Below are 21260 nucleotides of genomic sequence, written 5' to 3'. Positions count from 1 at the left end.
GGATTTAAAAAAAAAAAAAAAAAAAATCTGAACTCTGAGTTATCTACAGCTTTTAAGAACAAGAGACGTATTTCTTGTGTTAACACCAAGGTTGTTAACAAATGTAATCAGACAGGAATAATATCAAGACTGATATTTGAAGAGCATGACTAATAATCTCTCTCTATCCTGTTAGCTGCTTTTACGGTATAGCCGTTTGCAGTCTTCTCTATGGTCAGCTTCTGATCCAATCTGTGCTTTCTTTACTAATCCCAGCAATTTCCACAACTCCTCATGAACATTGTATCCAGTCATTTACTGAGACTTAATTAAGATCTATTTCATTCACAGTAAAACAAGTGTAAACTTAGGAAAAAAATAACTCCTACTGTCTTTAGTGTCTCCAGAACACAAGAACATTTATTCTTAAAAACCTAGTTAGAAAACTATCTTCCAAAAACATTTCTTTTTAGAATTTGAACAATTTCTATACTCTCTCAAGCAGGCATAATCCACTACAAAAATAGAGATATTGTATACATAGCAGTTATAAACCAATTTTGCAGACAAGGATTTTAGAAGGTAAGTGGGAAGGAAAGAGAATATTTTTAGTAGGTCATCAGATGCAAACATAACCCAGCTATGTCATGCTTCTGTAGACATGGAATTCCTCATATGAGGATGCTTAGTCAGGCGCACAGCCCACAGGACAGATGAAGGTCCTCTCTCATGCTGCTCAGTATTGCAAAAGCTCAGACCCTATTTTTTTTTTGCTAAAAAGAGAGGCATAAGTCAATTAAGAACTGTCAAGAGACTGTTCCAGTACCAAAATGAAATACTTGAGAAAGCACAATAATGATAAACCAGAAAGAATTCAGATTGATTCACCTGAGACTGCAAAAACTGTATGTATCATAGTTTTCAAGCACTTCGAAACACAATTTTTTCTCCATACATAACTGATGGAACATTTATTAAGAACCTTAAAATGTTAACACCAATTAGATACTTGTTTCTAAATGATATGGAGGAGAGCAACAGACTTACACACTGCCCAGGCAGGAGAACGCACTTCTGAAAAATGAATGAGTACAAAACACAATGAATAAAGCAACCAGAGAAGAATGTAATCCAAATTTAAGGCAGCATTTTTTGCCTGAGGTAAATTTCTAACCACCTGTTTTACAAACAGGGTATAAGGAATGTCAACAAGTTTGAAAGGACGTTCAATACAAGGGATTACATGATAGGGTGGACCTACAAAACACAGCACACTCTATCAAGCAATAAAGTCTTTTTTGCTCCATACCAATAATGTATTTTAATACCTTCACACTTCAGGTTTTCTGGCAACTACTTCCAAGAGTTGGGAAGACTGTTTCTTTCCAGTCATCCCCCTTCCCCCTTCTCTTTTCCGATTCTTTTCTCTTCTGTTTCTCTTTCCTGCATTCAAAACAAATTATAGATGTTCTTCTCCTCTCCACTGGTACATTTGGGATTAGCTATGTAAAAGCAGCAGTGCAAGAGGGGATGGATAATATTCAGACGATTTCAAGAAAAACACGAGGCATCCGGTTTGTCTTGCCTACTGTCATGAACTGGGTTTCATAAGGAAGCAGAAGACTCACAAACCTGAAAATACAATGAATGCTTACTTTCAGACAAATCTAAAAAGCCTTTTTTGCCCCTTAACAGAATCAAGTTTTCATAACAATCACATAATTTTTAGATACCCATTATTATTTCTTTCAGTCTGGCTTATATACGAGTTAAATACCAAGCACCTACAAGAACAGAGGAAGGGCCAGAGTGTGTTTCAGGAAGAAATCCACGTTTAATAAACTTCAGACATTAGACTTCGAAACTGTGCCAGCAGCGTTCCATCATCTTGTTTCTGTAAATGCTGAACAGCCAGTGAAATTAAAAGAAGCTTTATATTGCACAGACAAACGTAAGATAGGTTTTGGTGTACCTATCAGTCAGTTGAAATGCAGACATTAGCATACTAACTTTGTGGATGCTCAAACGACATAATTGTCAGGATGAAAGCAGCTGACTCAAATGCAACCTGAATTATACAGAAGCGCTAAAAGGAAGCGCGGAAGAACTTTGAGGAACCAAAAGAAGGTCTGACTTCTCTTCCTTTATCTTTTTCCTAAGCTAACATTGTGGCAGCACTCAAATCCTAAATGCATATAATTCCAAGTGACAACACTGAACACTAATGGAATGACAGTTATGACACTGCGCTACTAGTCTTTTTCCTCACCATGCTCTACCTTGCCTCTCTTCCCCCTCAACACCATTAAAACCCTTCTCAAGGTGCAGTGTAAGTTCACCTGAGTAGTCTTTCCACTTCAAATATTAGGACAGGCCATGCTTCTCTACCTCTCCATCTAGCTGAAATGTTTTTCAAGTATCAAAACACGCACCCACCACCAGCATCTGCTCAATGCAACAACAAGGTACATGATGGTGGGACTGCTGGTCTGTATCTCAAGGTAAAGGGCGCCAGGAGAGACACAAGTCACGGGTCATGGCACCAGTTGGTTCCAAGATGAAATTACACAAAGCAGTTCCTAACATGACATCATCCTCATGCAGAACCAGCCTGGCTTGTGAGCAGGAATTAGGAGTTTGGGGGAGGGGCAGAGGGGAAAGGCTATTGCAATCTAAAAGCTCCTGCTGTTAACTTGACTTTGTTTTTCAAAGTATCAGCAACAGTGAAAAACAAAATTTTAATACAGTAAAATCCATTAATTGACGAGTAACCAACTGACAACCAGAACAAAACTCTGTTTCCTTTTGGATATGCTTTACACCCAAGAGGATAACCTGATGGAAACTGTGCACAAGAGCTGTCCCAAAGCCACAGCACTCAAGGGATCCATTTAGAAGACAGTAAGTACTAGTGAACACAGAGCATTGTATTTCATGTCACATCATCTTGGGGCTATTTCAAAAGAAAAGCAGCATTAATTTTCTAAAGCTTCTAGTGTGCTCAAACAACACCCTTTGAGACCATCTCACTCTGTATAACCCATCTAAAATCTTCAGGATTGAAAGGACTGTTACAGTTGACATGGCCCAAGGTGCAATGTGAATAGTAAAGGTTGGAAGTACTTCCAAGACAACCTTGTGCTAGGTTGGTTACTTTTGTAGTTGCTATAGTCAGGAAATGGAGAATTTCGGAAAAGAGTATATGCTTTATATTGCGTAAGCTGAACAGACAAAAATTAACCCCAAAACTCCATTCATTAAAGATTTCTTTAGATTTTCACTACAATACAGGAACAAAAAACTACACTTAATATTTGCTTGACCTCTGAGGAGAAATCCACCAGTGAATATTTCACTAATAACCTCTGCACAGAGCTGAATATGCAAATTAACATGATTAGAGAGTCACAGAAAAGATAAAAATTACACTGTTTTGAATGCCAAATGTAAATACATCATTTTCAAATGAAACTGTCAAACATCTTGTTGTGGTGGTAAAAAACAAATCGCTATGCAAAAAGATAATACAAGAAAAGTCAATTGTGTGTTTCTAATAATAAATGCTCTTGTGGCTTTTGAAGTCACAAAAAACTCTTGGCTGAATTGAAGCATTGATTTCTGTAGTTATTTATGTGCAGTTCCTATTAGAATTCTATTGAATTCCTTGAATGGTGAATGGAAGTGCTTTTGAAAACACACACAAAAAACTGCTAAACAAGGGACAAAATAAATGGAAAGCACAGTATTGCCAAAAAAAGTTGCAAAAAGTCAACAGAACATTTCAACGTTTTTTTGAAGTGCTAGCATGTACCACACTGCTTGGCAGAAATGATGAAGTCTTGTACAAAATACATTTCCCTTTCACTCCTAAAGAGGAAGCATGAACATTGCTATATGCTTTTCAAAAATTGTTTTAAAAAATTCTTGTGATACTCTTCAAATATGTTTTCCAGTAAAACATGGGTTTAGTGTTACAGATTTTTAAAACAGTATCACTCCTTCTGTCCACTATACAATATGAAGATATTTTATTTAGCATGTCCACAGATATATGGGAAGTGCACAATATATATTAATTATATGATGGACAATAAACAGATACACTTCCGAAAGCCAATTCCCTACTGATTTTAGGCAACATTAGTTAAAATAGTTATTAAGAATACATATATTACAGAACTTTCTTTGCAAGTGCTGGAAGTGTATCGAAGGCTTGAGACCTGGGTCTCCAATGCCCTCATTCCTAAGCATTCATTTTTGTGCCATTCTTAATACACTTTAAAGCATTTGCAAGGCAACTGGACATCCCACCAACACTGTTAAGGAGACAAATCCATTACCTCAACTTTAGAAATGTTAGGCCTTTAAAACACAAACTGGTTTCTAGTAATTGTACATAGCATAGTAGGCTGCAAGCCCATTTCCACACTTTGAAAGCTACCAAAAAAAAAAATTTTATAAATAATTAGTCAGCGTTTTTTATTATTTTTACTTAGACACAAAGAACTATTATAAAGACAATAAACAACCACTAGGAAAGGAATCCCTTTTTACAATTTTGCTTAAAGTCTGACAATGGATTATGTTTTCATCTTAAATGTTATGAAAATAAGGATATTTATACATTGCCAAAAGAAAAAAGATTTCACTGTGCTTTTTTCTGAGTACTCATTAAAGCCATATAGGTCTGGAAAGCAGATTTTTAAAATATGGCTTTCCATTTACAGCAGAAAAAAAAAACATAGCATTAACACATTTACCTTCAAAACTCCTTTATCAGTCTATCTTTATTTTCACTGAAGACCTCATCTGTTTTCACGTAAACTTCTCATAAAAAGACTGTTCTTTAATGACTTAAGTAGTCAGTAACATTTTGAAATAACTTAAAATTATCATAATAGCACTACTTGGTACATGTAAGGATTCATTTTTTTCTGTTTTGTCTCATTTACTTGTAGCACAGTAATTCTGCTGAACTATGGCAATTACTTCAATCTTGGGGAATCTAGTGTCAGTCTGCAGTTACATTTTTTTTTTCCCTAACATGACGACATGATTTGCTATCACACACTGCCCTCAGATGAGGGATAGATCTCCAGTGATACAACACACCCCAGCTTATTGTACAAAAATGCTAGAGCACACACAATTGTCATGGTACTCCAGGTGCAGCAGAATGCAAAACATACTCAGAATGAATGAGAAAGTCAGAAGTGAAAAATGCCTTTTGCAGATACCAGAGTAAATACAACCATTTCCCAGAACAGTCTGAATTAATCTGTTTGTCTGGAAGATATGGGGGGCGGGGGGGTGAACTGTAAAGAGGTGGATTGAAAAATGCTTACATCAATGTGACTTAGAAATGGAAACCGGAGATTTGACAAAGTAGCTTTATTGGCAACACGACTTCTATTCAAAGGTGGCTAAATGTTAGCTGAAGTTTCAGATGTTAATCAGCTTTCTCTTTCAAGCTACTCTCTCACATACATTTCATTAGTATAATTCCTACAAAGCACTTTTATTCCTGTTTTCTCAGGACTGCGTATGTGTTTTCAATGCCAAAGAAGTAATCATCTACATTACCCTTATTCAGAGAGGGATGCTTTTTATGAAAATTCTTCTGCAGAAAACATCTAGCATTAATGAGCCTCACATACAGCTTTCCTGTAAAAGGAGAGAGAGCATATGTGATGGGGAGGGGGAGCAGCACCAGAATCATAAAAAGAAGGCAATGCCTCTGCTGGTAACTACAACTGAGTCTTTTAATTGCTTACTTCAGTCTTATTAAATAGCTTACAGCTATCTAGAGGATTTCTAATCTTTCATTTAATTAATCTCAAGAATGAAGTTCTCCTTTAGGAATTTCCTCTTAGAGGACTTTTTGTGAGATGTTAATTTTCAGTCTATTTTCTAGTCTTCTACAGAGGTATTCTAAGTGTAACTGCATATATCCTTAATGGTTACTCATGCCTCATTTTCTTACTGTATCTCTCTCAGCCTTTTAAGTGGCTTGGTTTTGAAAGCAGAGATGTTTTAATTAATACATTTATTATGCTTACTATTCAAGTCAATAAAATTCACTTAATTATGTCAAATTTTGAGAATAATCCAGTTTCTGCAAGCACAGGGACTGTGAAAAGTCAAAAAGGGCCTTACAAACAGAACCCAGAGAATATCCAGCACATTCTGCCCCTCCCCAGATACCAAGTCACTTACCCAGCAGATCCAAGAGCCGTAGAACAAAGAACTCAAAATCTATACTAGGAGCTAACGGAAAACACAATATCACCAATGCCTTAAGGTCTCTAAAGTAATAGCAAATCTAGTAAATGAAGATGCCTAAGCAAATCAGACCACCCAGGAAAGCAAAGCAAAAAATAGCTTTTGCTTTCCTGACAAAGATCTCCAAAAATTATGTCCTTAGTCCCAAATATGAATATCTGAAAGTTTAAAAGTTCAAGCCATTTCCAAACTGAGTGGTTTACAATTCTGACTTATATGGTATATTTTAATATATCATAAAATGAAAATAAAAGCAAAATATTCATAACTGAAGGGTTAAAAAAGATAAAAGTTAAAAACTCTTACCACCATTAATGTTCTGTCCCTCCTTACGTAGCTGGACATACAGTGAATTTGAGAATCTAGAAGCACAACTAGAAGCAACTGTATTAGCCCTATAATGAAAGATCTAAGTCAGGAGTCTAACTCAAGCTCACAGAAACCAAGCAAACTAAAATATATTCAAATTATTTGGAGGTATGACGGACCCCATAACATAGCTGACTGATCTATATGTTCCATTGTAATGCCACTTCTGTATTTCAGTTTCCCCCTCCTGTGCTTGCATGTTCCACAGTTATTTCAGCAGCAGCTTCCCATGTGGTCATGAGATTTGCTGATATTAAACAAACAAACAAAAAAAACCCCTTATTCACCTTTCCTAATTGTGTTTTTCAAAACTTGATATGTTTTATAATCACTGCAAGGCATCTCCCCGTTTCCTCTTTCCTGTCTTGTTCATCCAGACTTAGACAAACATGATACATTCTTTAAGTTTTAGAGGCAGACACATTCTAACCCTTTTCCATAAACACTACATCTGGAAAGGTCCTTTCAAACATTAAAGAGATCAGCTCCAAGGAAAGCAGGTGCATTGAGATGAGCTAACAGGATGCATGTCTTCTTACAGAGTCAACACACAATACTAAAACACAGTAAATGGAGAATTACTTGCAGATTAGGATTCCCAGGACTCACCCATAACTTCATTTGCACTCAAGTACTAAAAACAGATTGTGGTATCAATCCTAACAGCAGCCTGCCTCCCAAAAAAAGCCAGAACCACTTCCAAGGCAAGTCTTAATAGCAGCTCACAATTTGGAGGTTACAGGCCACAGTGATTTAAAACTCAAATTCCAAGTGATATAAAATTCTATTTTTAGAAAGACAAACTATTTTATACAAGTCCCTATTCCTGAAGTATACCTTTTCTGAGTAGGCACACTATATGAATGCTTCAAAAACAGTACTAAGGCTATATGCAGTTTAGAGACAATAAAAAGCTGCCATATGCAGTGCACATACACAATCTGCATGGAGGAAAAAAGAGGAAAGAAAAAAAAAAAACAAACCACAACCAAAAAACTTACACTGCAACACATTGGTGGTCATCAGCACTGGCCACCTTTAACTCTATTCATAAATCTAAAGACAAAAATATGTCTTACTACTTTTTCAGATGACACTAAAAGCTTGTTACAAGTACAAAGACGGACAAATGCAAAGTGACGTATGTTAATTTTAACTTTCTCCTAAGCCAATTTTTCATGGGAAGTCTGCATTTCCCACCCTCAAAAGCACTTCTGAATTCAAAAAAAGAAGCAAAAAAAGCAAAAAAAAAAAAAAACCACACCACAAACAAGTCCACAGTTTCACCATGTGATTTTCCTCCTAAATTATTTTGTCTTTGTCTTTATTTATTATTTATTTTTCAATTATTTAAGTAAACGCATTGAATCACTGGTGTAAGATCTGAGAAGCATCCTCTTTTGTCCCAGGAGAAATACATCCCATGTTGGTTTTTTAATTTTTTTTTTTCCCTAAAAATCAGTTATGGTGGGAGCTTTAAGTTACGATGAGCATGTTTTTAAACTTATTACTCTTTGACATGTCTTAGGAAAATACAAAGCAAGGCATCCTCAGGAAATTATCCACTCAGCCAGACAAAGCTATGCTAACCCAGGAGTTCAGAGGGTTAACAGCAATAACTGTTCTTCCACTAACAGGTATACTTCTATGTGTTCTTACTGAAAAGGTGGTCAGCTCTCTACCCAGAGAAATGAACAACATTTCTATTTCTATTCTCTACTGAATCTCTATTGGCACGGCCAAGACAGAACACAAGTTTCTGCTATGTCACACTTGAATCTCTTCTTTTAAAAAACACAGCTTTTCAGTGTATCAAATCCACTTGCTTGCCTCTTCTGCAAATACCACTTTCCACTGCTAAAGAAAACACAACACTACTGCTTGTTAACCTTCTTCCAAGAAAAAGTATGCTAGCACATCTCTGAGACAGAGGAAACATAGCAGGTTCTTATCTTTAACCAGCTGATGTTTTGGTTTACATGGACAGCTATCTGCTGCAGATAGAGTTCCAATTTCTGGCTTTAAGCCTGACCGATGCCATAATACATATATATAAGACTTAGAATAATTTTCTCATCTGAGAAAACATTTTAAAAGTAACTTCCATTGCAGTCAACAAACATTCAGTTTCAGTGTTTCTTATTTCTGGTCTTTCACAACAGACACAGGATATTATTTGGGGATTTGGTTTGTGGGGTTTTTTGGGGCTGGTTGGTTTGGGTTTTTTAAAGCAGCAAGATGTTGGTACATAAATGGAATAAACTCACCAAAGGACTCAGGAAAAGCTAAAGTATACCCAACTGTCTTAAAAGTTAATATCCTCTTAGAGACAAACACAATTAACAGCATAAACTCAAATTGTATTTCTACTAAAAAAAAAAATAAAAAATAAAATTACCTTATTAAAACTATCAAACAAAATAACAAAATTACATTCAACTGAAGCCTCCAGACTGGAACATCATCCCAAAAAAGCCTCAGTTAGAACAAGGTTTTCAGCATTTAATACCAGATATTTAGCGATTTTTAAAGTATAAACCCCAGGTTGACAAGAGAACTGAATACATCTTCCTTTAATCTAATCTACACCATTCTAATTAAAAAATCCACGTGTGAAAATGTTAATCTCTAGCAGCACTACATTTGATTTTCATTTGAAGATTTTGGCTTTTGGTCATGCAGAATAATTCAGTCATTCTCTCAGGTAGTTACCCTGCAGAAAATAAGAAATGTTGAGAAGGGCAATGTACAAACATACATGCAATAGCAAATGCATTATCATTTTTTTTCCTCTAAAATTTAATGGATGGCTTGAAAACTCTAAAGTGGCAACTGCATTTCATTTCCCAATCAGCGAAAATATTTCCTAGAGCATTCCTCCTTACAGGTCATAAGTACCCATAATTAAAAGACTGTTTATTTTTAAATAGATATTAGCCATTTCCCCCTTCCTCATGTAACTGTAGAGATGGCAGTATCTCATAAACCACGCATATGGAATTGCATTTATCACCCAACAGTCACCTTATAACTTGTCCAAGAAGTAATGGGCCAAGAGAGGTCTAATTGCATCACCCTACCAAGTTTTTTTTGAAGGCACATAAGCTAAGAAAGAAGAAACTGGTGTAATTCTCACATTTCAAACAAATATTCATCTAGTTATGCTTGTGTGATCCACCTGAGTAACTACATGACCATCATCTGTAATATTCTATATCATAGTACTGGGACAGCAAGCGTACAAGCAGCACAGACTTTAGTAATGCTGTAACACAGATGACCATAAAAGACCATATTCTTGTAACCTACATCTGGACACCTGGTTCTGCTATGTCGACACATCAATAAAACATCTGTGAACACATTAACTGCTGTAAACTTGAAGCAATCTATTTTGTAAGTGACAAATAGCAGTAACTTTCTAATAACTCTGAAATCCTTCAAAATAAAGAATGGATTTTTTAAATATGTACCCGAAGATACGTACCTTTATGACGTATCAGAGAGAACTTAGAGGAAACAGAAAAATTTTAGAAATTAAAGACTTTCAAAAGCCTAAGTAAAACTATTTTTGTGCTAATTCAGTGCATTACAAATCCCCAAGGAAAAACAGCTTCTGTTCCCAAACAAGCATATATGAACAGCTGGCCCAGACTTTAAAGACCTGCTGTTGTGTTACCAGGCCACTGTTGAGCTTTTTTGGTTTTGTCTCCTGCCCAGGCCATTCTCCCCTCCTCTTTTTCTTCCACCTCCACAGTTCCTTCTTTCCATTACAAACAACAAACAATCCCATATTATATATACACACAAACCATTTTTACAGTTGTTGATGCAGGAGCATAATAAAACTCATGAGAATTTTGTCTGGCCATTTTATAAAACAGCGACAGCACCAGAGTGAAAGTGAGATATTACCCAAAAAAAGAAAAAAAAAAAAAAAAAAAGAGAAAGCAGAATCAACCATCTGCTGAAAGATTCTCTTGTTTGACCATTTTCTAACTGGTGAGAATGGAAGTGAGGTAACACAAAAACAGGGTTTGAAGGCATGGGATTCATGTGATCTTGTACCAAATTTACACCCAAACTGTGAGGTTGGGAGGCAGAACACAGGGAAGGATGAGTCAGAATCATGATGTATCAAAGGATCTAATAGTATGAAAACCTGAGAAGACAAATCACAAAAATGTGCTATTTATCAATATAAGGTTGACATCAACAATAGAACACATGCATGCCCCTCCTATTTGTTTTAATTAAATTTTGATCAGCTGAAAAGTTAAAGCAGAATTTTTAATCCACCATAATTTTACTTAGACACATAACCCAACCCATTTACCTCATCCTAAGGTCTAAACTGCCTGAGCAAGCCATTCTGTCCTTTGTTTCCCATGTACAGGTTAGTTTAAGAGACTAAATGAACCATCCTATCTCCTCATCCAGTGTATTCCAAGTTGTAACTTCCACTCAGTTCTCCAGAATCTGCTTATAGAGTACACATTTTACTTTTTATATGTGAGCATAAAGAAATGCACAGAACTTCCAGACACATTCAACAAAACATTCATAAGATAACCTACCAATGATAACAAGACCCTAGAGAGATGGAACCCCGAAATGCTGATCAGGACCTTTCAGGAGCACTAAATTACAATATGAAAGAAATTTTAAACCCTCTTTTTCCCAAAATAATCATGTCACACACTACTGTATCAGGCTGTTACTCCAGGCACCAATCCTGCAGCTTTCTGCACCCATAGAAGCCTGTATAGCATGCCACGCAAACACAAAGGTTAACAACAAAACATACAAAACATTCACACACAGCAAATGCTCACGATAAACATCAGACTAAAGGCTACAGAATGCCTGTTACAGCTACAAGTTCCTGCAGCGAGTTTTGTGTAGGTGGATCCCTCTGCCCAAACAGGGGTCACTGCAAGATCACAGACAAAATGATGTACCCTGGGTATTAAGTTACAATATATCCCAAATATGCTAATGGTAATGACATGTAAATAGTACTACATGAATTCCATTCATTAATAAAGAGCTCACTCCATAGAGCCATGAGTATTACTTCTAAGATTACAGGATTTTGCTTTTGTTCACATTTTACAAATGTAGCTGCTAATAAATTAATTCTAGTCACAGAAGAACAGTATAGGCTTAACTTTCCTGGTGCTACAGTATTAGTACATCCAATCGGCTGCTATAGTGCAAGTATTTTTAGCAAGGGTGTTCAATCAATACTTCTATGTACAACCTAAATTAGACATTGTAAAAAGCATGGCAACAAACTACACATTTCGTGGAAAATTTTACCAAACAAGAAACTGACATCAAACTAAACCCTAAGTAGGTGAGCCTGATTCCAAACAAACTTAACTGCAAACATTAAGAAAATGTATTAATATTTTACCTTTTGTTACATCTCTACTTTTGAGGAAAATGAATTTGTATTGCAATGATTTGATCTAATAAAGAAAAAATCTACAAAACCAGAAACATAATCTAAAAATACACAAACTCTAATGACAACAAAATTATCTCAAAAAATCAGACCAACGGGCACATTTCTGAGTTTATAAAGCATAAACGTGCCTGGGAAGCATATAGACACACACATACATATCTGTAAGCTTATCACCCAGAGTCATATTTTATCAACATGATGCAAAGCCAGAGTCATGACAATATGTAAAAACAACTTTTTAGGTCAGTGAAGCAAGAAATCCATTGTCAAGAAAATGGCATCCGTAAGATCACGATACTGAATATTTTATGTTTAGGCAATGAACTGGAAAACTTTCCTACAATATAATATACATACCTCATAAGAAAATGGTTTTACCAATTCTAATGTACCCCATTCTTGTATTCCAGCAACGCACATTCACGGTGCCACAAGCTCATAAACCTCTGCATGTGGGTGAACACGCCAGCGGCTCCCAGCATTACAGAGCAGTTATTTGCCAGTAACAGGCCGGAAAACGTGCACTCACACACCCCCTCCCCACCCCCCAACCCCCCCTCAACACAGAGTTTGGCTCAGGGCAAAAAAAAAAGGGCCCGTGGGTGAGAAAATGTATATGCATACTGTAATGTAACAATTATTCTTCAGCTGAGATCCACTAGCACTTCTGTAATACACATATCACATAAATACTTTCTATCTCACAGTTAAAATAATGTAACAGCTTGGCCACACTGAAGCCCTGGAAGGGTGGTAAGTAACAGCACAAAGTTCATTCACATATATTTTACAACTAAACGACATAAATTCTTTGAATAGGCAAGTGGTGGGAACATTTCACTTCCACTGGCAGCTATCTAGTTTTAGCAACTAGCTCTTGGAGATTTTTTGAGAGGAAAAGACGTTATTCTTCTTCTAGCTGGTGCTGCAACAGTATACACGAATTAACCCATCCCCAGGTACACCGAAATCCTCTCTCGCATATAGACACAGGCGATTATACAAGCCTTCTGCTTGAGGGAGATACTAAAAATGTACCAGAGGAATGCAACGACAGCACTCAAACCCATTTCCCTTGCCCATAACCAGGGCAACGCGTACATGTGCCTAGAAAGCACAGGAACGCAAACTTTCATATAAAACATGTTAAAAGCAATAATCTGTTTCGGGCACTCAGCAGAGTTCACCACATTTTACAGTTCCCAACAGCCCCGACCTGCCCCCACCGCCCGCGGCCCCGCAGCTCGCTCCCCAAGGGCTGTTTACGAGCCCTCTCCGCGGGCCGACGGCCGGTTCCACACAATTCCCCCGACGCCTGAGCCAGAGAGGATCCGGATCTCCCCATCTCCCTTCTTTTCGGGGACACATAAACACACAGAAAGAGCACCCCCACACCCCCGCCCCCCCACCCCAAGAGAGCTCTCGGCACAGCCACTCTCCGCCACCGGCGACCTGTGCGCGAAGTTACGGGAGGGAGAGCGAGGCTGAGGGGAGCGGCGGCCCCTACAGCCACGGGAGGTGGACGGGGGTCATAGCACAGGAATACGGCGCACAGTATCACCCCCCGTGCCGACGCCCCTCTCCCCCCACAGTACGGAGACCCGGGCGCCCCGACGGCCTTACCTTCATATAACAGCCACGTCCTTCCAGATGGAGCGGGGACCGCGGAGGGAAGAGGCGCGGGGGCTGCGCTCGCCGCTGCGGCCCCGCGACCCCCCGCACCGCGCACGGGCACGCGCCGCAGACGCTCGGGCACGCGCCGGGGTGCGCGCGCGCACCACCGCGCAGCACCGCACCGCACCTCCGTGCGCGGGAGCGCCGCTCTCTGCCTTCAGTTCCCCCGCAGCGACCGCCCCAGCCACAGCCTCGGGAGCGGCGAGAGCAGCCGCCCCGCGCCCAGCCGCAGCGGCGAGGACCACATCGTACTGCGGCAGCTGGGCCGAGGGACCGGGAGGTGGATGAAGGGGAAGAGCTGGGGGAGGAACGGAGGGGGAAGCCCGGAGGGGGGAGACAGCAGCGGATCCCCCCCTCCGGCCTCTGCTTTTCCCCTTTCCTCACAGTGACTGGCCGCAAGGGGTGGCGAGGCGGGAGCCGGGGTGCAGGCAGAGCAGCGCCGGGCTGGTCGGGTCTCCCCCTCACGGGGCACGTCTCCGCCTCACACACACCGGCAATCGTCCTGTGCGGAGACCCGGCCGGGAGGCAGAGGGGACCAGGGAGGGGAGAAGCGGCGCGGCTCTGCAGAAGCGCCCTCCCTGACGGTAAGCAAGCAAGTGAGCGAACGCCTGTGGGGGAGAAGGTGGAGGAACAACAGCCTCCTCCCCTCGTGCCCGCCCGCCTGCCTCATACGAGAAGCCCTCGCAACATAGCAACCAACATGGCGGCTGCGCAGTCACTCGCGGCGGGCGATGGGGCGGGAGCCGACCTGCGAAAGCTCGTGAGAGTCAGAAGGGAAGTGAGAGGTCTGCTTCACTTGTGATTGGCCCAGCTGCTTGTCTGTAAAAAGGAAGAGGCAGGACTGAGTCTGTCCTGCGGTCTGATCGGTTGGATCCTCCATCCATCACTTAAGGGGCGGTGCTCCGCGCTGTACCGTGTCGGGGTTTGCAGGGCTAGCGGGGGTGATCTCAGTATGTCTCTTGTTTTGCGCGGCGATGGAGGTCGTTCTTGAGGGGATGGTGGCGGTGGGACCCACGGGCTCGGCTTCTGTCTTCTCTCCCGCTACGGGCCGTTCACCCGAAATACCGTCAGCATAGGCCTGTCCCGGACAGGGAGGCCCGGGGAGAGCTGGGGTTGCTCCTCTTCAGAAATGGGGCTGTGGGAAGGCGAGGTGTAGCCACAGCCTTCCTGATAAACAGTGCTGCTGCTCCTGCCTGGGTAGGGTGGGAGAGATGAAGTTTTCCACACTCTCAGGTGCAGCCTGGGAACCAGCCTGGTCAGAGTCTCCGTAGGGTATAGGCCACAGGACACGGTAGGGCAGCAGTCTGGCCCTGGAGGGGTGGCACGGGAGCGTAATGAGCAAGTAGAGCTGGAGGAAGCATTTAACAAAGGCGGTGAGGTAGTGATCCCCGGTGCACTGCAGTAGTGTGCTTTACTGACAGTCGGTAACTGGTACATCTCGATGTTACCGTGCTTGTAAGTAGTCTTGAGTGCAAGTTTCAGGTCAGGGCAATGTCAGTTAAATGGCAGCAAGCCTGAACTGACATCAGGGCTGCCAGGTAGTCAGATTCCTAATGGTGAATGGAAATGAGCCAGAGACAGGAAATGCGGCTGTTTTAATGGTATAACATGTCTTGGCCACATGTCCACCCAGCCTCACCCTGCAAATGTCCTAGAGAGTCATTTCTGACTGCAAGTCCTTGCCAGAGTTCTTCAAGGTATGAGGTGTATTGTGCCTCTTGGCCCCTTAAAGATTTTCACATGTGGCCTATGGGAAGGTTGGCTTTGGGAGACCTTAGTTCTCACAACTCAGTACTTTGATGTATTTATAGAATGTGTGAAAGGGTGAAAACTGTCTTTAATGTGCATTTATTAAAATACAGCTGTTTCCCAAATAACAGACACAGAATATACAGCTGGGAATGAGTTTTGGATTTCACAATTAAATTCCTAACTGTAGCAAGATGCAGAATAACACTAAGGGAGCTTGCATGTAGTCTTCTAATTAGGAAGCTTTCTAAACTCTCATTCTTTTGATGTTTGAAAACCTTTTGTATATTTCCAACCTAATCTCGTGCCAATTTTGTTCCTTTGCTTAAATAGCCCTTACCTCTTAGCGGTGTTTACCCCCAATTATTTTTAAGAAAGCAGTCATACTCCCTTCATTTTACTGGCTACACAATCTGAACTCTTAACCTCCTCTCTGTTTTCCTGAGTGATTATTAGCACACACAGGATTCTCCAGTTGTCTCGTCTTCTATCAGGACTAAGTTAAATCAGGGGTTGGAAGACTGAGTTTGGGGAAGGCAGTCAAGCAGTAGTTTTAGATAATGCATAATTTCTGGAGCACTTTTAAATACTAGACTTTTAAATTATTATGACTAGAAAACACTCAGAAATTGCTGATATTTAAACTTTATTAATGAAAGTCTGTAAATAAGGTGACAACGTTTGAAATGTGTATGTTTTCCCTGGGTTGAATAATTCCTAGACTTGCATAAAGCCCCAAAATACCACACACAGCATCAGTAATACCATTCCTCATTGTGTCCATGTTGCTTCAGCTCTCAAACATTTCCATACTCATATCGACAAACTAATTGTGGTGCATCTAGAGACATCCAATAACTGCACTCTGCATTTCTGAACTACTGCTGGACCTCTCGAGCAGTGGATGAGATACATTCTTTTGGTCATTAAAGGGATCCTTAGCTGCAGAGTTATCTTGGTTTCCTGGTAATTCTCTTTCAGATCATGGCAAATTTATTCATAAATTGCATAGGTACATTTTAATCCATTTGCACATGAGCTTCCAAGTCTGCCTCTCACATTTTCTTATAATTCTCTTTACTGGTTTATATCAAACATACAGTTATGTTCATTTTGAGAATAACAACAACTAATACATTACTTGATACAGGGCGTGTAATAAAGAAACAATCCAAACTGTTCAATGTGACTGTGGAACTACACAACATTTGTTTGGCAAATGTAACTTTAAGCTGTCAGGAAAGGATATGTTTTGCTATTCTAACACAAAATTGGTGACATACAGATATTAAAGGCTGGACATTCACCAGTTATTTCCTTGCAATGCATTATTATTCTTATAATTCATTGTTCATAGAAGGCTTAATTCAAAGCCCTAAATAAAGGCAGTGGAAGATTCCCACCATGTGCAAAGTACTTCAGGTTGGGCCTACGTTGCAAGAGCACTAAATGTCATAAGATACTGAGACAAAGTTCTCCAGCTCACGCTCTTGCAGCATCTGTGGGGCAAAACTGCACTGCAGAATATTTGTGCAAAAATATCACTCAGACCTGATAATGTGGAGTTCAGCAGAGAACTTGCTTTGCAGAATTCTGATTTCTGAGTTGCATGTTACATACCCTGAGTGATCGCTTCCCAAAATTATGAATGAAAGAAAGTAAACTGAAATGTGACTCTCTATTTACTTGAAAAAACACATTCACATATAGAATATTCAGTCAGCTCACTTTCAGTAGCGTGGCTGTTACATAAAAGAGCAAGTTTTTTGCTATAGTCTGCCTTTGTATATAAGCAGTGAAAGCTGCCTTTTGCATAGATACTTCATATAGCAAGAGCTTAATTTTCAAACCAGTGTGCAGAGATTTATCTGTACTGACCCTGATGCATTTTGGGGAGGATGTGTTATCTCATGACTAGTAATGTCCTGCTAATAAAATGCCAGTGTCTTAAACCATTTTGTGCAACGTAAGCCTCACAGCTCTTATATAAATGTAGGAACAAACAAATTCTTCTCCTTTACTTAATAGATCTGGTATGTGTTTGTGCCAACAACCTTATTACTCATGCAGGACCTTCCAACCAAGCTGTGAGAATTTATGTGAGAGAAATGTGTATTAAAAATGTGAATGGGATTTTAATCTTTCACTGAAATGCCATGCAAACTGCCTTGTTGCCAAGATGACATACTTAAACACTGCATTAAAGCAATTCAAGATGAATGACTCTCACCACAGGTGGAGTTTAGCTGGGAAAGGAGCAGGAGACAAAGCACTTAGTCTTAACACTAAGATTAAGCATAACATATGTTTAATAGCACATTTCTTATAAAGTGGGGCCCTGATTCAGCAAAACACTTAGACATACAAGCCTCACTCATGGAAACCTCAGAGGCACAGGCACAGCCTTAAAGTGAGATTGGCCAAATCCTGTGTGGAGCATACCACCTGTCACTGTGAATGGCCCACCAAGTCTGTACCCCAACAAGGCTCTGGGGTCACTGTTAAAATGTAGGAGTGACCTAAGTACTGAGCGTGCTCATTCAGCTGTGTCCTAGGTAAGCTACAGGGACAGAATCATTTTGGTGTTTGGGCCAGGGACTAACTTTCTCCTTAACCTTGTGCAATACCTGCTGCAATGGGGTTCCACAATATTAGTTGCTATTAAAATGCTGTGAAATAATAATTTGTGCTAGTAAGCTTGCTGCAGGTATTATTCAGATTGGAGGCTGGTTGTATTTTTCTTAAAATTATATTTAAAAGACAACCCTCTAGGAATATACCAAGAATGCAAGCTGATGGAAACATTAGTACCTACAGTTGCTGGACCACATTTTGCTCAGTCCTTTATTCTCCAGCCAGCCTTTGACAAACTGTCTTGCACACACCAAAGTGCCATAGGTTGCATTTGCAGATACCCACTGCAAATACCTGAGCCTCTTGTGAATGCCATGTGTACATTCACTTGTGGAATAGTGTTATTTTCTGCTTCCGTCCAAAAGAGGAATAGCATAAACTCTGGCAAGTTAAAATAAGACCATAATAAAGTAGACCAAAAAAATGTTCTCAAGCATAAAAACTTTTCCAAATACATCAGAAACAGGAGATCTGCCAGAGAACATACGGAACCAGGAGGAAATAGACATATAACAGAAGCATTCAAGGAAACCACGGGAGAAAAGCGAAGTACTTTTTTTTTTTTTTACCACTGTTCTTTATGGCAGATTTGAGATGACTGCCACAACAAAACCTTTTTTAGGGGTACAGTCAGAAAAAAAGCACAAAACTTAATAGGTATGGGTTAGCAGCCAATCAGTAAATTATATGGTACCTGCCTGTCAGGACAACTTGCTTCTCACCAGAGCATTCTAAAGGAACTTGGCTCTGAAATTGCCAAACTATTAACTGTGCTTATGGTTTGGAGTGAGCTCCATTCTGGAGGATTCAAAAGTGGCATACAACAATCCCATTTTTAGACAAGACTTCAGGGAAAACCTGGAAATGACAGATCAGTCAGTCTAACCCATGTCTCATCACCATGTAATGGGAAGAGATGGAAACAGCAAATCTGTTAGTGCTTTAAAAATATCAGCAATGTCAGCAAGTATTGATAAAGGGGAGCTGGCTTACATAAACTTCGTATAAATGTTGGGACACTGGAATCCTAAGCCATAATCCAACTCCCTACTGGAAACAGACAAAGTACGTACCAATTTCTGCTATCTCCTGCCTCCTCTCCTCTTCCCAGCTTACTTTTATTCTTGGTCTAATTTCCACAGGAAGAGAATCCAAAGGTATGAGACAGAAGGAGACAGCATGTTTTGAGTAGCTTCCCAGTCTGAACAATAAGGGGACTGTAGATGTGACATGAAGAAGACTTAATATGCAGCCTACACAGAGCAATCATGTGCATAGATTTCCCCAAACATTTTTAGGAAGGACAAGAGAGGAGTTCCTTTTGTGATTAGTAACTGCTTCAAAAGGAAAATAGATGGGTAAATGAACACGAAGAAGGGAGTAACCAGTGAGATTTCAAGGGGACCTATTCTTTAAAACTTGTTTGCAAGTGGTAAGTGAAACAGAATTGAACACTGAGATGACAGTGTTTTCCAGCGATTCACAATTATTCATGCAACCAAAACCAAAACTGTTGGCACAATTTAGGAAAAAAAAAAAATGGAAAAATTAAAGACTAAGTGATAAAACAGCAGCTAAAATGCAATGAGCACAGATGTCCATGACAGGAAAACAGATCTACCTGTGCAATACATTAAGCTCCAAATTACTTCATATCAGTCAGCAAAGATGTTTTGGAGTTACTATGGACAGTTTTTTGAAATTGTTCTCTCAGTGCTCAGAGAGGCAGTTAGGAATGATAAGGAAGAAAGAGAATCAAACAGCAAACATAAAACATAATGGTACTCCATAAATCCTAAGGAATCTTGTTCTTGCCTTTAATGAAATACAAAATTCTGCTTACAGCCCCTCAACTTCTGGTAGCATCTTAAGCATCAGAACAACATACAAAAAAAAAAAAAAAAATCCCACCAAAACAAACCCACCAAACAGGATTGAGACAGAAAGATGGAGTGACTTCTAAGATCAAGTACTCTGGGACTACCTGGAAATAGATGACAAAGGGGGGCATAATTATACAGGTATCAAAACTCATGTCTGACATGGGAAAGGTGAACAGGGAACAATTACTCATTACTTAATGAGAGCTAGGATGAATCTTTTTTTTTTCAGATGGAAATGTAAAGCAAAAGAATTACTATTCAAAGAACATCTGCTTAATTTGGGTAATTCATTGTCATGAGATATTTTAGATGCCAAAAAAGCTAAGGGCTGAAAGAACTAACTAGACAAATTACCAGAAGAACAGGCTGCTTTGCAAAGAGATGGACAGAGCCTCTAATTTTGTTCTTAGATTGCCAGAGATTGAGATGGTAAATAGGAGGAAAAATGAAGCTGTACCTGTTCTGTCCTTGTATTTCTTCTATAGGCAACTGCAGGGTGCCAGGTTATCTGGACCTTTGGTGTGACTTAATTCAGTCTTTCTTACACTAGGGCTGCAGGAGAAAGATGTCTGTTTCAGACTTTTTGCTTCCTAACATATCTTGTGAGTATTGAACATGAGAAATGCTGATAAAATATTTTAATGAATGAAACATCTAGTGAACATTTTTAGAACCTTAGAAGGGATTTGATTGATGTTTCAAGATGAGAACCATAGTGATCTTATTTTAGGTAAACCAATTGCATAGATACAAAGTCAAAAATGACCATTTACTTAGACCTCCACTTTGACTAAGCCCAAAGAACCTCACCCAGTAATTTCTGCAGCAAGCCTATAACTTCGGTTTGAGCTGTGTTGCATGTTTTAAAATAGTTTTTGCCTTTTCTAGATCCATCATTAAGCAACCCAGCACTAAGAACTTCCACTGCAGCCTCCTGGCTTTCCAACTTCTCAGAAAATTTGTGGAGTGCTTGAGAGGACAGAAAGAAACATGCAAAATGCAAGAGAGTACAAGTGGGGTCAGTTTGTAAAGATCTAGTTCAATTCTGCTATTGATTTCTTTCTATAGTAATAGAAATACGTTCAATTATTATTTTGAAATGGGCAGCTCAGGCATGCAGATTCCAGCTGTACAGGCTTTAATGTTTTTTCCCTAACTTTGCATTGACCTGTATCTGGCTGAATTGTAGGTACCTTTCAGGAAATAGACAATTTTCT

At 39.6% G+C, this 21260-nt stretch overlaps 1 protein-coding gene across 1 annotated transcript in view; it reads right to left on the bottom strand.

Moving 5' to 3' along the window:
• The window catches only part of PTPN4 (protein tyrosine phosphatase non-receptor type 4), a 108016-nt gene extending 94156 nt beyond the window's left edge, over positions 1-13860 (bottom strand). Inside the window, exon 1 of the mRNA XM_061463753.1 lies at positions 13727-13860. The gene's annotated coding sequence lies outside the window, so the exon portion shown is untranslated. The remainder of the gene's footprint in view (positions 1-13726) is intronic.
• Between the last annotated feature and the right edge of the window lie 7400 nt (positions 13861-21260).

This window comes from Pezoporus flaviventris, unplaced genomic scaffold (genome assembly GCF_033815535.1).
Source record: "Pezoporus flaviventris isolate CSIRO_AGI_PZ_B2104156 unplaced genomic scaffold, CSIRO_AGI_Pfla_v1 ptg000001l, whole genome shotgun sequence".
NCBI classification, from domain to species: domain Eukaryota; kingdom Metazoa; phylum Chordata; class Aves; order Psittaciformes; family Psittacidae; genus Pezoporus; species Pezoporus flaviventris.
Note: the sequence above shows the minus strand (reverse complement) of the source record. Positions and strands in the feature narration are given on the sequence as shown.